This window comes from Felis catus, chromosome D2 (genome assembly GCF_018350175.1).
Source record: "Felis catus isolate Fca126 chromosome D2, F.catus_Fca126_mat1.0, whole genome shotgun sequence".
Lineage (NCBI taxonomy): Eukaryota > Metazoa > Chordata > Mammalia > Carnivora > Felidae > Felis > Felis catus.
In genome coordinates, this window is record NC_058378.1 from 70,341,744 (window position 1) to 70,353,964 (window position 12,221).

General features: G+C 47.5%; 1 long non-coding RNA gene across 1 annotated transcript in view; it reads right to left on the reverse strand.

Moving 5' to 3' along the window:
• LOC109492704 overlaps positions 1-11,779 on the reverse strand; it is a 67,195-nt gene extending 55,416 nt beyond the window's left edge. Inside the window, exon 1 of the long non-coding RNA XR_002736931.2 lies at positions 11,510-11,779. This is a non-coding gene — a long non-coding RNA (uncharacterized LOC109492704). The remainder of the gene's footprint in view (positions 1-11,509) is intronic.
• Positions 11,780-12,221: the final 442 nt, after the last annotated feature.

A 12,221-nucleotide genomic window follows, 5' to 3' on the forward strand; every position in this document is an offset into this window, starting at 1 on the left:
AGTTCGCCTAACTCCTTGATGTGTTAAGTGGGACACGGCAAACTAATTGCTTCCTCCAGCCAAACCTGACTGGATGTAGTCGCCGCGAAATTAAGAGCCACGCGTCAGATCTCCCAGAAAATGTCAGAGAGGCCTAACAAGGAACCTTGTAGGCAGTCTCTCCCTCTTTTCCTATATTATCATTTCTGGAGCTGCTTTGTAAACATGAAGTAGCTTGTCATGGCAGAATCCAATCCTTGGGGTCATCGATGACGCTGTGTTTTTACATTGGTGTCTACAGCCCAACAACTGGTCACTTCTGTGGGGCGAGAAGAGGGTAGAGGGTAGGGGACCGCCATCTGTCAAAGGTTTGGAAACACTCCGTCATAGGGTTGACTTTTTCACTTTCCAATTTTGTCTGTTCTGGTGGTGAACCATCTTGACCTCTGGAGTGGTAGGTGACCTCTCGCTTCTTAAGTGGGGATAATGTCCCTGAGCAAGAAGCAGCTTTATCTCTAAAGAATTTCTGCTGAGGGAAGGGGAGGTCACGTTAGTCACCGAGGACAGGGAATCCAGGCCTTCGCTCCAAACCACGTTCACTTTTCTAATCAAACTGGCTCATATGATTCCAATTACTTTTCCATCCTCTCCAAGGGCAGCGGGCCATAGGCTAGGCTGATGACCTGTGAAATTTCAATTTTAAGGAATGAAACTGGTTTTGATTTATTAAAAAGCCAGCCCCTTCCTCTGGTTCTGTGTAGATGGAGAGAGGGCAAGAAGAACTGCCAAAAGGCTGGGTCACATTTGACGACACCCGTCCCCCAGCTTCGGCAGCCCCTCAGGCCAGGCCGCTGTGCCCAGGACACGTGGAAAACTCTCCCGTGACTTGACACACAAGTGGCCTGGAGGCACGGGGCCACACATACACTCCTGATGTTGTTGGCACTGCAGCCTGGGTGGGGTTGTGCGAGGCTGGGCACCACAGACATTCTAGAAAACGCGGGTTTGTCAGAGAGGAAGTGACTGGGTCAGCATCCACTGTGCTTGACTTCCACCCCTCCCTCTTCTCCTTTCCCTTTTCTGGTCGACGTTGTTGAACGTGGGGTCTGGGGGAGTCCCTTCTGGACTTTAGTGTGTTGGCCGGAGAGAGCACAGAGCTTCTTCTCTTGGTAGAACCTTCTCCTTTGTTCCCTCAGACTTGGCACTGACTCGTTGAAACCACCTACGTGCCCTTTGTCTTATCAGCCTCATCCTTCCCTTGGAAAACTACCCGGTTGTTGGAATGAATGGAGTCAGTGTGCGTATGCATCTATTGATGTGTGTGGATCTTAAAAACACGAGCCTGGGTTTAAAAAAAAAGAGGAGTAGAAGGAAGTAGATAAGACACTATGATTTACATAAATTCAAGTAGATGCACATAAAGCAGCCGTACATGTAAAACAAAAAGACTTCCCTAAACACATTAGAAGAGCGCCTACAGAGGAGAGGAATGAAATGGAATCTAGGGATCAAGAGGAAGAAGTAAGGGGGAACCTGGGTAGCTCAGTTGGTTGGGCATCCGACACTTGATTTCGGCTCAGGTCATGATCTCACGGTTCATGGGTTCAAGCCTCCCCTCAGGCTCCGTGCTGACAGTGCAGAGCCTGTTTGTGATTTGCTCTCCTTCTCTCTCTGTCCCTCCTTCACTTGCACGCTTGCTCTCTCAAAATATATAAAGAAACTTAAAAATTTTTTCTTTAAAAAAGAAGTAAAATGAATGAATGAATCAATCTATCAATGATGATGAGGCGTCATGAGCTCGAGTATGATTAACTCAATACTGCATCCTAAGGGTAGTGAAAATAATGAAAAGCAATGTAATTTTGACGGTCTTCTAATGTTAGACCTGAGACCGGTGCCCAAGTGGTGCCATGATGCCGAGATGACCAGCTCAGCCCAAATCCTTCCATGGGCTTCAGACCCAGATGCAAAGGACACAGCAGAAGACAGGAGACATGCTCCCAGGGCGAGCACCTTCCAGAGGAAGATGTCAGTGTCAGAGGGGGCTATTTTCTCCTTCCCTGACTCTGGCCACTTTTCCCCTGCCTTGTGATGTGAGTTGTTGTGGGGCCAGGAGTAGGTTGGCCTTTATCTTCACCATCTGTAAAATGGGGTAATGCCAGCACGTCCCTCATAGGCTTCTGTCAGGAATGAATGTCTAACTGCTCTGCTGTCAGTACAGTGCCTGGCTTACAGTAAGTGCTTCCCATCAGGACCATAACCACAGTAATACTGGCTAAGAATAATAGTAATGACAATAGTAATAAGTCCTGTCAGAGGAAGCATTTTTTTCCTTCTTGCGTAAGCCTTGCTCCAAAGGTCCATTTTGGGAGTTACTCAAAAGACCTTGGTGTCCAGCCAGACGGGAAGTCAACAAAGTCAGTGAGGTCTTCCAAGATTCTGGAAGAATGTTGTCAACCCTTTCTTCCTTTTTTTTTTTTTTTTAAGTTTATTTATTTTTGAGAGAGACAGAGACAGTGCAAGTGTGGGAGGGGCAGAGAGAGAGAGGGAGAGAGGGACTCCCAAGCAGGCTCCATGCTGCCAGCACAGAGCGTGATGTGCTCACGAAACCATGAGACCATCTGAGCCAAAACCAAGAGTCGGACGCTTAAGCGACTGAGCCACTCGGTGCCCCTGGTTTTCAACTCTTGAGTCTCCTGAGGATTCCTACAAGGCTGGGGCCACAGCAAAGAAAGTCCTGGCAGCGACACTGGGTACTTCAGTGCGAGTGATCGGAGTCGAGAGTCCCAGCAAGAAGGAAGAGTTGCCAGTCAAGTCCCGGGGTGCTGCGGAGGATGAATAAAGGATGACCCAAGCTGCGTGTGGTGACTGCCTGCTTGCTCCCAACCTCTTAGAGTCTCTCGTTGTTCAAACTACCTCAACACTTCTCGTTTCATTTGGGCCCTGGGGCACTCTCCTGAGGAGGGAGTATGGAAGTCTCATTTTCCAAAGGGAAAAACAGGCCCAGAATGTCCCAAGCCCAAGATGTACATTAGTTTTAGACCTGGGCCAAGAACTCGGGCGCACTGACTCCCAAGTCCAGGGCACGATACAGTTAATAGTGATGACCGTGATCACGACAATGGCTACTCACAAGTGGTCTGTATGAAGGGTTTTATATTTCATGTAGTCCTTACAATAAACCTGTGATATAGATGCATTTCCTATCTTCATTTCACAGATGAACCAGCTAAAGCACAGAGAGGCTGAGTACCCTGCCTAAAGTTGCACAGCCTGCAAGTAGTAAAGGAAGGGCACCAACCCGAGTGCGCATCACTCCTCTTGCTCTCTTCTGCTGCCAGGCTAGGCATGAGGACCAGTCTCTGCTGCTCTGGGTCTTCTCAAGACAATAAACTCCCACGGACTCGAGTGTGGGTCAGTGCCTACCCTCCCATCCTGAGATCAAGGAACAAAATTTTGTGCCATAGAGCATGGAAGAAGACGTGGCTATGGTTTCTGCAGCAAAGGGCGCTTCTGAACTTGGAGATCTGGTCAACCACAGACCTGTCCGCTGTATTCAGTACTCATTCTGAGTTTGGCTGGGGATCTAGACAATTTTTCAAGGGCACCAGTACTTTACTAAGTTCAGTACCCGGTGCACCCTTTTGTTGACTGTCTGAGGATGACTGGAGTCCAGCCTGTGCTGAACACTAACTGCCCTGTGGCCCAGACTATGGGTGCATTGCAGGAGCTGGTATGAGTGGTGGGATTGGGTATAGAGAAGCCTCATCCTGAAGGCAAAGGCTAATCCATATCAAGAGCAAGGCAGGGTTGGGTCAAGTGTGCTTTGAGCCTGAACTTGATACATCCATTGCTTAAATTTGCTTTATTTTCTCTTTCTTCCCCCTCCTCCTGTTCACCTCCAGCCTGGAAATGCAGAGAGAAAGCTGGGTGACAGCTCCGTGAGTTAAAGTAAAAGTTAGATGTTCACATCCAAGAACACAGTCTGTCCCGGAGGGCCTGGAAGATAGCAGGGGATGGCCACAGAGGGCTACCCTCCCTGTTGTATTGTTCCCTCCCATTCTAGCATACTTTATTTTGCATCCGCTCTTGGCTGGAAAGTCTTTGTGAAAAAAAGGAGAGATGCGGGCTAGGGCTGCCGATGGGTAAGAGCTGTGGCCTTCAAGAGGGTCAGGGAAGAATCCTAAAAGGGGTGCTGAAAGTATTACGAGTGTTGGGGCGCCTGGGTGGCTCAGGCAGTTAAGCGTCCGACTTCAGCTCAGGTCATGACCCCGCTGTCTGAGTTCAAGCCCCATGTTGGGCTTGGTGCTGACAGCTTAGAGCCTGGAGCCTGCTTTGTATTCCGTGTCTCCCTCTCTCTGCACCTCCCCAACCCCCACTTGCCATCTGTCTCTCTCTCAGAAATAAATAAAAACAAACAAAAACAATTTTTTAATTAAAAAAAGTATTATGCATACTAAAAGTATAATGCCAGTGGAAGCAAGAGGTGGGAAAGGTCAAGGTGGGATGGCATGAGAGTGGGCACCACATTTGGCTGGGAGGGGAAGGGCCAGAGCATAAGCCTGGAGTGCCAAGAGGCTCATTGGACTTGACTTTCCTTGCACTTCCCAAAGTGTGAGCAGTGGAACCCTGCATGAGTAGCATTATGCTAAGAGGGGTTCCAGGGAGGAGAAAAGTCTGCTCAAATAACTTCTGGAAACACTGTTTAAATTAAATTAAATTGTTTCTCTTTACTACAGGATATATCAGAAACTTTATTATAAAGATACGCACTGCAAATCTTCATGGGGGGAGGATAGCCTATGTAGCATTTCCCAAATTTATTCCACCGATGAATCCATTTTTTTTTTTGAGGTGAGGTTTATGAGATTAGCTCTAGAAGATGCTTTCCCATATACATGAATTAGGAAGTGATTGGGGAAGGGAACCAGTGAAAAACGAATTTTACTCTTAGTTCCCTGTGAGGCCTACATCAACCCCTACCCTCCTCAAACCCACTACTGTACTTCCCCTCAACCCCTACTCCTTGAGAGCTGGTTCCGTGCTTAGTTTTACCAACTTTGGGGACATCTCTGCTCTGTAAAATGCAGTGAGACCCCAAGCCTTGACATGTTTTGAAATTACTGGGCAAGTCCGTGGTTCTAAAAAACACTTGGAGACATGAATCCATTTGGAAATGTGCTGGAAGCTATGAATTCTGTTCCTGTGTCGTGGGGGTGGGGAGGGCTCCTAGATTCATAATTTTCATATAATAGGAGGGGATTTTCTGAACTCCTTGAGACCCATCTGTGGAATATCTGCATGTACACACATTGGCTTGTTGGGTCATCACCATTTTTTTTTGTGCAGGTACCACTTGGATGCCTCAATATGTGGCCCTATTAGTCCTCTCACAAAATTGGCTCTATGGCCTTTATGTGACTTCTTTGCCTGGGGAATTATCTACACTGACCAGCCAGAAGCTATTTTCTGGGATAGTACTGGGAAGAAGCATGGGGAGACCTCTAACATTTTTTTTAATGTTTATTTTTATTTATTTTTGAGTGAGAGAGAGAGTGAACGAGCTGGGGAGGAGCAGGGAGAGAGGGGGACAGAGGATCTGAAGTGGGCTCTACGCTGACAGCAGAGAGCCTGATGCAGGGCTCAAACTCACGAAGCGTGAGATCATGACCTGAGCCGAAGTCGGACACTTAACTGACTGAGCCACCCAGGCCTCCCTCTCTAAACATGATTTTAATTTAACATCTTTGCCTTTCTTTGGAAACAGAGAGGAGACAGACAGATTGAACAGCCCATTCAAGAGACTCTGTCCTTCTCCTGACTTCTAAAATTGGAGGGGATGGGAGATAAATGGAGGAGAAACGTTAATGTTGAGCCTGCCCTGGAGATACCGGTAGGATCCATTTTCCCTAAAGGCTTTTCTTCAAGCTCACTTTGAGGATAGAATCAGGCAGCATATTTTTTTTTCTAAATATATTGTTTCTCAGAGAGCAGGGAGAGGTCTGGTGGCCACTGTCTCTCTGTTTTCCATCCACACTTCCCCATTGTTTAGGAACCTATTCTATCACCCCTTAATTTCCAAACCTTCTTCTTGTGTTATTTTATTTTAGGTACCGCTCCTAAGTATTAAAAAGCCGGTTTGGGGTATTTTTATTATCCAGTCTGGAAGTCTTCATTCTTAAATATGATGGCTTTGATCCATTCACATTTATTGTGATCACTCAGCAGCTTGGGTTTATTCAAACTGTTTTCTTTTGTGTTTTTTCATTTATCAAATCTTCCTGTCTTCCCAACTTGCTTTGTATTGAACTTAGTGATGAGAGAAAACATTCTGTTTCCTTTTTATCTCAAACAAAGACTACATATGAGCGATTCCCTGACCTCCTTAGGAAATTCTATCCTTTGTGTCCCGAGTCTCCCTATCTCTTTATTTCCCCGAGGCCTGGAGATCTAGTGTAGGAAGGAAAAAAACTGGGTGCAGAGCCAGGAGAGAATGGGGTGTTGCTCCCTTGGTCTTTTGCCCACGTAATAATAGGGGAAAAAGACAAAGAATGAGATCAGAGAGAGCAGCAAACAGAGGAGGTGACAGCAGGTGGCATAGAGAGCTACCAGACAGAGCCAGGGAAAGCGTCACAATCTCAATGGTAGAACTTGATTCACAACAACTTGTGGACTCTGCCTTGGTGGCAGAGGGATTTCAGCCTTCTGAGTCTTTAGGACTGGTAGGAAGCGAGTAGGCTTTCTCTCTGCTCCTGCCCTCATTATCGGCTTTTTACTCCCATGACTGTGACTAATTATCCCGCACTTAGAACCCACTCCCACGGCATCCAGATGTCAGCAATTCCTCTTGGTTTCCCGAAGACTCCGCCAGCCCCCAGCTCTGCCAGCATCTCCAATAGCTGGCCCAGTAGACCAGTGGCCACACACTTGCCCTAAATTTGGCCGGGCTCTAGGAACAAGTGGTCAGGGCTGTGTTGAGCAGATTATGTGTGTATGTGTGGCCCAGCCGAAAGCTCTTAAAGCATGCCCCGAAAGACACGACCCATAACAAGCACTTGTAAATTGCTCCCTCATTACGTCTCCAGTCAGAGGTCGAGAGTTGCTGTAGTCTTTTAATGGAGGGGGAAGAGTCCGGTGCCTTGGTGCTCCCCACTAGCCTGGGTGCCCCTCCCTAGCCTGGACGAGCTATGCACACATAGACAAATACTTTAATGGACCGTATGAGGCAGAGAGGTTTATAGCAAGGCCAGGAGGCCAGGGTCGCTGAGCTCGCTTATACGGAAGAAAACCAAGTCAAGCCAGTCTGACTGGACTGGCTGACTTCATGCTTTATCCAGATGGACACTGAGTTTTGCTCTCCAGTGATTTTCTGAGGCAGTGGCCTGCTGTAAGCTGGCTTGGCCTAGACATAGAACACACACAGGCTAAGCCGGGAGAGGGGGGGTGGCACTCAGCAGTCTCCACATATAGAATGCAGTTGGGCCATCCCGAGGCCAGGGCCCTAGATGCAATTCAATTCAAATGATATCTACTCAAGATATCTCTGCTAGGATGAGTTTTGGGGGCTCAGCAGGATAAACACAGCCCTCTGGGCTCCAGGGAATAACATGGCATGGGGGAAGTGAGATTTACACACGGACACTGGAAAGCAACAGGAGAGAACAGCCAAGAGACCGGCCCTGGAAGGATGTCCCCAGGGCTGCAGAAGTCTGGGAAGGCATACACGGAGTGCTTGGCAGGCCAGGCTCTGGTGCCCCTCTGGGCTTGACTCTCCATTCTCTTTCTGTTTCTGGATTATGTGGCCTTTGGTAAGGTATTTTCTTCACCTATAAACCCACCTTACTGAATTTTGTGAACATTCAGTGAGGTAATATCCATCAAGTTCTTAGCACGGGGCAGGGTGCATAGTTTAAGTGCTCAGTAAACAAATGAAAGCTATTATTGTTTCTGGAGGAAGTGGTCATTTCAAGGTCACCAAGGCCTCACAGGGAGCAGAGAGAAAGAGAGAACATTTGGAGCAACAGGAGCAAAGAATATGAATACAAGTTAATAAAAAGGACTAACTCCAGTATTTTTTTGGCAGGCAGGGTTCACGCATTCAATAAATATTAAGTTACTATTGGCCAGGCAACATGGAATACAGTGGAGAAGTGGGCAGAAGTGATTACTGTTCTCACTGGTCATTGTGAAGGAAGAATTGGGGGAAGGCATTGGAATATTCTGTCTGATCCAAAACAATAGTTAAGTCAAAGCTGAGGGCTTTGGTATGGACAGGACAGACAACGGACCCAATGCTCACCATCACGTACCTTTGAAAATCTCATCTTCAGAATTCCCTTCTTAGCAATTTCACCGTGTGGTGTGGTTTATGGAATTAACTGACGTCATGGAACTTTCTGGAACCCCTAGAAAGTCATACGTCCCTGAACATTACCATCTAATGTAATGCGAAGGGCACCTAAACTACAGAATGGTGGACAATTGGGCCACCTCGTCAGTGTCTTTCTGCTTCTCCCCTAATTGAGTCATAGAAGTGCTTTTTTTGATTTTACTACAGCTGTTGGGGTAAGCCCATCCTTCTAGCCGATGAGAGGTTCAGGAACAAGCATGGGACTCAATGGAGGATAACAAAATATGAGAAGAGGTAGACTGGAGGCTTCTGAGAAAGTCTGTCTTGTTTCTTAATGGAGAGCATCCAGAGAACGTCTCCCTATGTTATCTCCTGATGAGAAACACTCCACTACCCTGACGCCATGACCAGCCATGTTATAACCACAAGGGAAGCCTGCCTCAGGATGATGCCAACTCCACGTGGAAGGAAAGGAAGGACACTGGGTCCTTGATCCAGCTGATCAGCCAGAACCAACTTGGAAGCTCATCTCCCTCTGGACTTTCTGCACTTGGGATATGACTATACTCCTCAGTGTGTAGGTCTATGTATGTGGAGTTTTCTGTTATTCATGCTCTAGCATGTCCTAATGGACATACTTGATAAAACAGAACCAGAAATTTATTTCTGTGCTTGTACCTCCAGTTGGCTTCATCGGGGCTTGGGTCCTTCCCAAAGGAAAAATACCCAGCTCGACCCAATCCCTGCCTATCTTACAGCCTGGGCAGTGCTCGTAGGGATTCTGGTTCTTGTGTGGATGGAGCCCTGTGGGAGACACAAGTTGTGGCGATACCAGGCTTCTGGATTAAGTCAGGTTTGATAAGAGCAAGCACTGTTCCAGAGCTTTCTGTACATCAGGGCCATGTCTGAGACATTTATATACTTTATTTACTCTTCTCAACAGCCCTGTGAGGTGGGTCCCAGCGTTATATACATTTTGTGGCCAGGGAAGCAGAAATGTAGAGACACTAAGTAATGTGTCCAGAGACCCATTACTTCAGCTAAGTGGCTGAAGCTAGATTCGGATTCAAGTCGTCTGGCTTCAGATTCTGTGCCACTAGCTGAATTGTTTCTCATTCGAGGTGGTTCTATGATCCACAGATAAAAGTGCGTAAGGGAAGAGGCAGAAGTGATCAATTAAAATAGAACTCACTTGAAATTATAAAATGGGAAAAACACACCTTTAGACTTTCATCAGTCTCCAGGGAAGCCACTGCAGCCTTTGGAGAACAGAGCATTAGTTTGAAGCAATTACCCCTGTTTCTTGCTATTTCTTCATAATCTCGTCTCCATCATTTCTCTGTGACTGTTGTTCTTTTCATCTCTTCATGTGTGTTCAGAACAAGCGAAATAGCAACCTACCATATCAGACTAATTCTGCAGCATCTGACCGTAGCTACTTTGATAAGAATTCTATATTTTTCCCTACCATGCAGGCAAAAAGAAAGTTCTGAAACGAAAAGAAGTCCCACGCGAGCCTTCTCACCGCCAAATGGATCGAGCTCACCCCACCTTTTTTAATTTTGCAAAACATTTGTGTTATGTCTCCATGGTATACCAGGGGGCCCGGTAGGGGAAAGAGGGCCTGTAGGGATGAGGCGCCTGGCTTGGCCATACGGTGGGCCGCAGGTGCTTGGGAAGGCTGGCCAATGGGAGAGACCTCTTGGAACAAGACTGACAAGTCACTGCTGGCCCCAGCCTAAGGCCTGATCTCCCTCCAGCTCAGCCCCAGGTCACCAAAAGGAAATGTATCTAATTTTCAAATCCCTCCTGGAGCCAAAGAGAATTCCAGCGAAACAGCCATAAACACTGAAAGAGTCTTGTCTGATTTAGGAAAACATTCCATTGGATTTAAAATGAAATATCCTGTGACTAATCTCATGTAAGACCGGGAATGGGCCTAACTGTTCAAGAAGACTCCAGAGAGAGACTTCGTCCCTCCCCCACACCTCTTTGGGAACGGCAATAAATCAGCCCGGGCTGAGTTTTCAAACAAGGATTGGGAAGGGTTTGCTGTTTGATCCTCGAGACCCCCTTCTTCTCAATTTGTCACTGATTTCCCATCAAGAGAGTTTGTGCAACTGAATCCCCAATGCAATTCTGGCACTTTGTAAGCCAGTAAATAAAACCCAAATGTTAATTCTTACGAGCGCGGCATGCCCTGCCAAGATGTGAATACCATACTGCGAGAGACCCAGCACCACGAATCTCTATTGAGGCAACAAGTAACAGAGGGGCAGAGTCGGGGGGTAGATGGGGACGCAGAACCAGAAAGGGAGGTACAAAGGGAAGAGGAGGAAGAAATCCAGCTACCTGTTGGGATATTTGTCCTGTCCCCTGGACTTGACCGGAAGTTTCTTCTGGGCAGCCCCAGGCAGTAATAAGAACCAGGGACAACTGTTCCGTGCGCCTGCGCTCTATGGAGCACTTGCCACGTATGTTCGTTTGTTTTCCCTAAAGTGATCTAGGAGGCAGGTTCTGCCACTGTCCCCTTCTGTACATGGAGAGTCGAGGACTCGGAGAAGTTATACCACTTGCCCCACAGGATGGAGAAGAGGCGCGGCCCTTGTTGGGTACCAGAGCCAACTGGGTCCCACTGTGTGCTGTCTGCCCCAGACGGTTGAATGTGAAGTGTAGGTACAGTGGCCACCTGTCCCAGGGTGCCCAGGATTGAAGGGGGTCCTGGGGAGCGGGGCTTTCCAAAGCTAAAACCGGGGCTGTCCAGTCAAACTGGGAGGCGTTGGTCATCCTATGAGTATGGATGGTCTGACGCTGAGGAACCTCCTTAGGCGTTTACATCAAGAGCGTTTTCAGAAAAACAGGCACTCGATGCTTGTAGCTCTGTCTGTCTGAGGTCACCTGGCAAGTCGGCCTAGTAAAGGCAATCGTACGTTTTTGCCTGTAGGGCAGCCCCTCCCCCATACCCTCCTGATTTATGACAAAGGAAGAAGCAAATAACAACGACACACGCTACTGTGTAACAAGACCAAAATTTCCCCTAAAACAATCTCCTAGGCCAAGACGGGAAGAAATCATCTTCCATTCCAGTTCCAGAGTGTCTGGAAGCAAATTATGATTTTGGTTTATTACTTTTAACCGGCGGGTCAATTTAAAGGCACAGAGGTACCCCTTTCTGCTTACCGCTGGATCCGTGTGAGGCAGAAGGAAGAATTCCGGAGCAGGGACCTCATTCCAATTTCGGGGCCCCACTTCACGAGCCGAGACCTCTCACTTGTGAATTATGCCATAATCAAGCCTCCGTCTCCTTGAGGAGTAAAGTCAATCTTGGAGTCCATCCAATAATAATAGTTTCTACAACAAACAAAGCCGTGCGTTTGTAAACAGTTTTTACATGTGTCATCCGACTTGTGCTCCTGGCAACCCTGTGAAACAGGGTGGAAAAAGACAAGTTCCGTGCTCCGTGTTCCGTGATGGGGAGGCCAGGGTGAGAAAAGGATAAGAAACGTATGGAAAATCATACATTTAGGGAGGGGTGGAGCGGAAAATCAAATCTTTGCCTTAAAAAAATTTTTTTTTGATGTTTATTTATTTTTGAGAGAGAGAGAGAGAGAGAGAGAGTGGGGGAGGGGCACAGAGAGAGGGAGACACAGAAAGGAAGCAGGCTCCAGGCTCCTAGCTGTCAGCACAGAACCTGATGCGGGGCTCGAACTCACAGACCGCGAGATCATGACCTGAACCAACGTCGGGCTCTTAACCGAGCGAGCCACCCAGGCGCCCCCAATCTGTGCCTTTTGATTCCCCGTTCGACGTGCTTTTGTGGTACCTTCCTCTTACGGTGTCAGGATAGTGTAAATATTTCAATACCAAAAAGACTTGAGGTGAACTCCTGGAA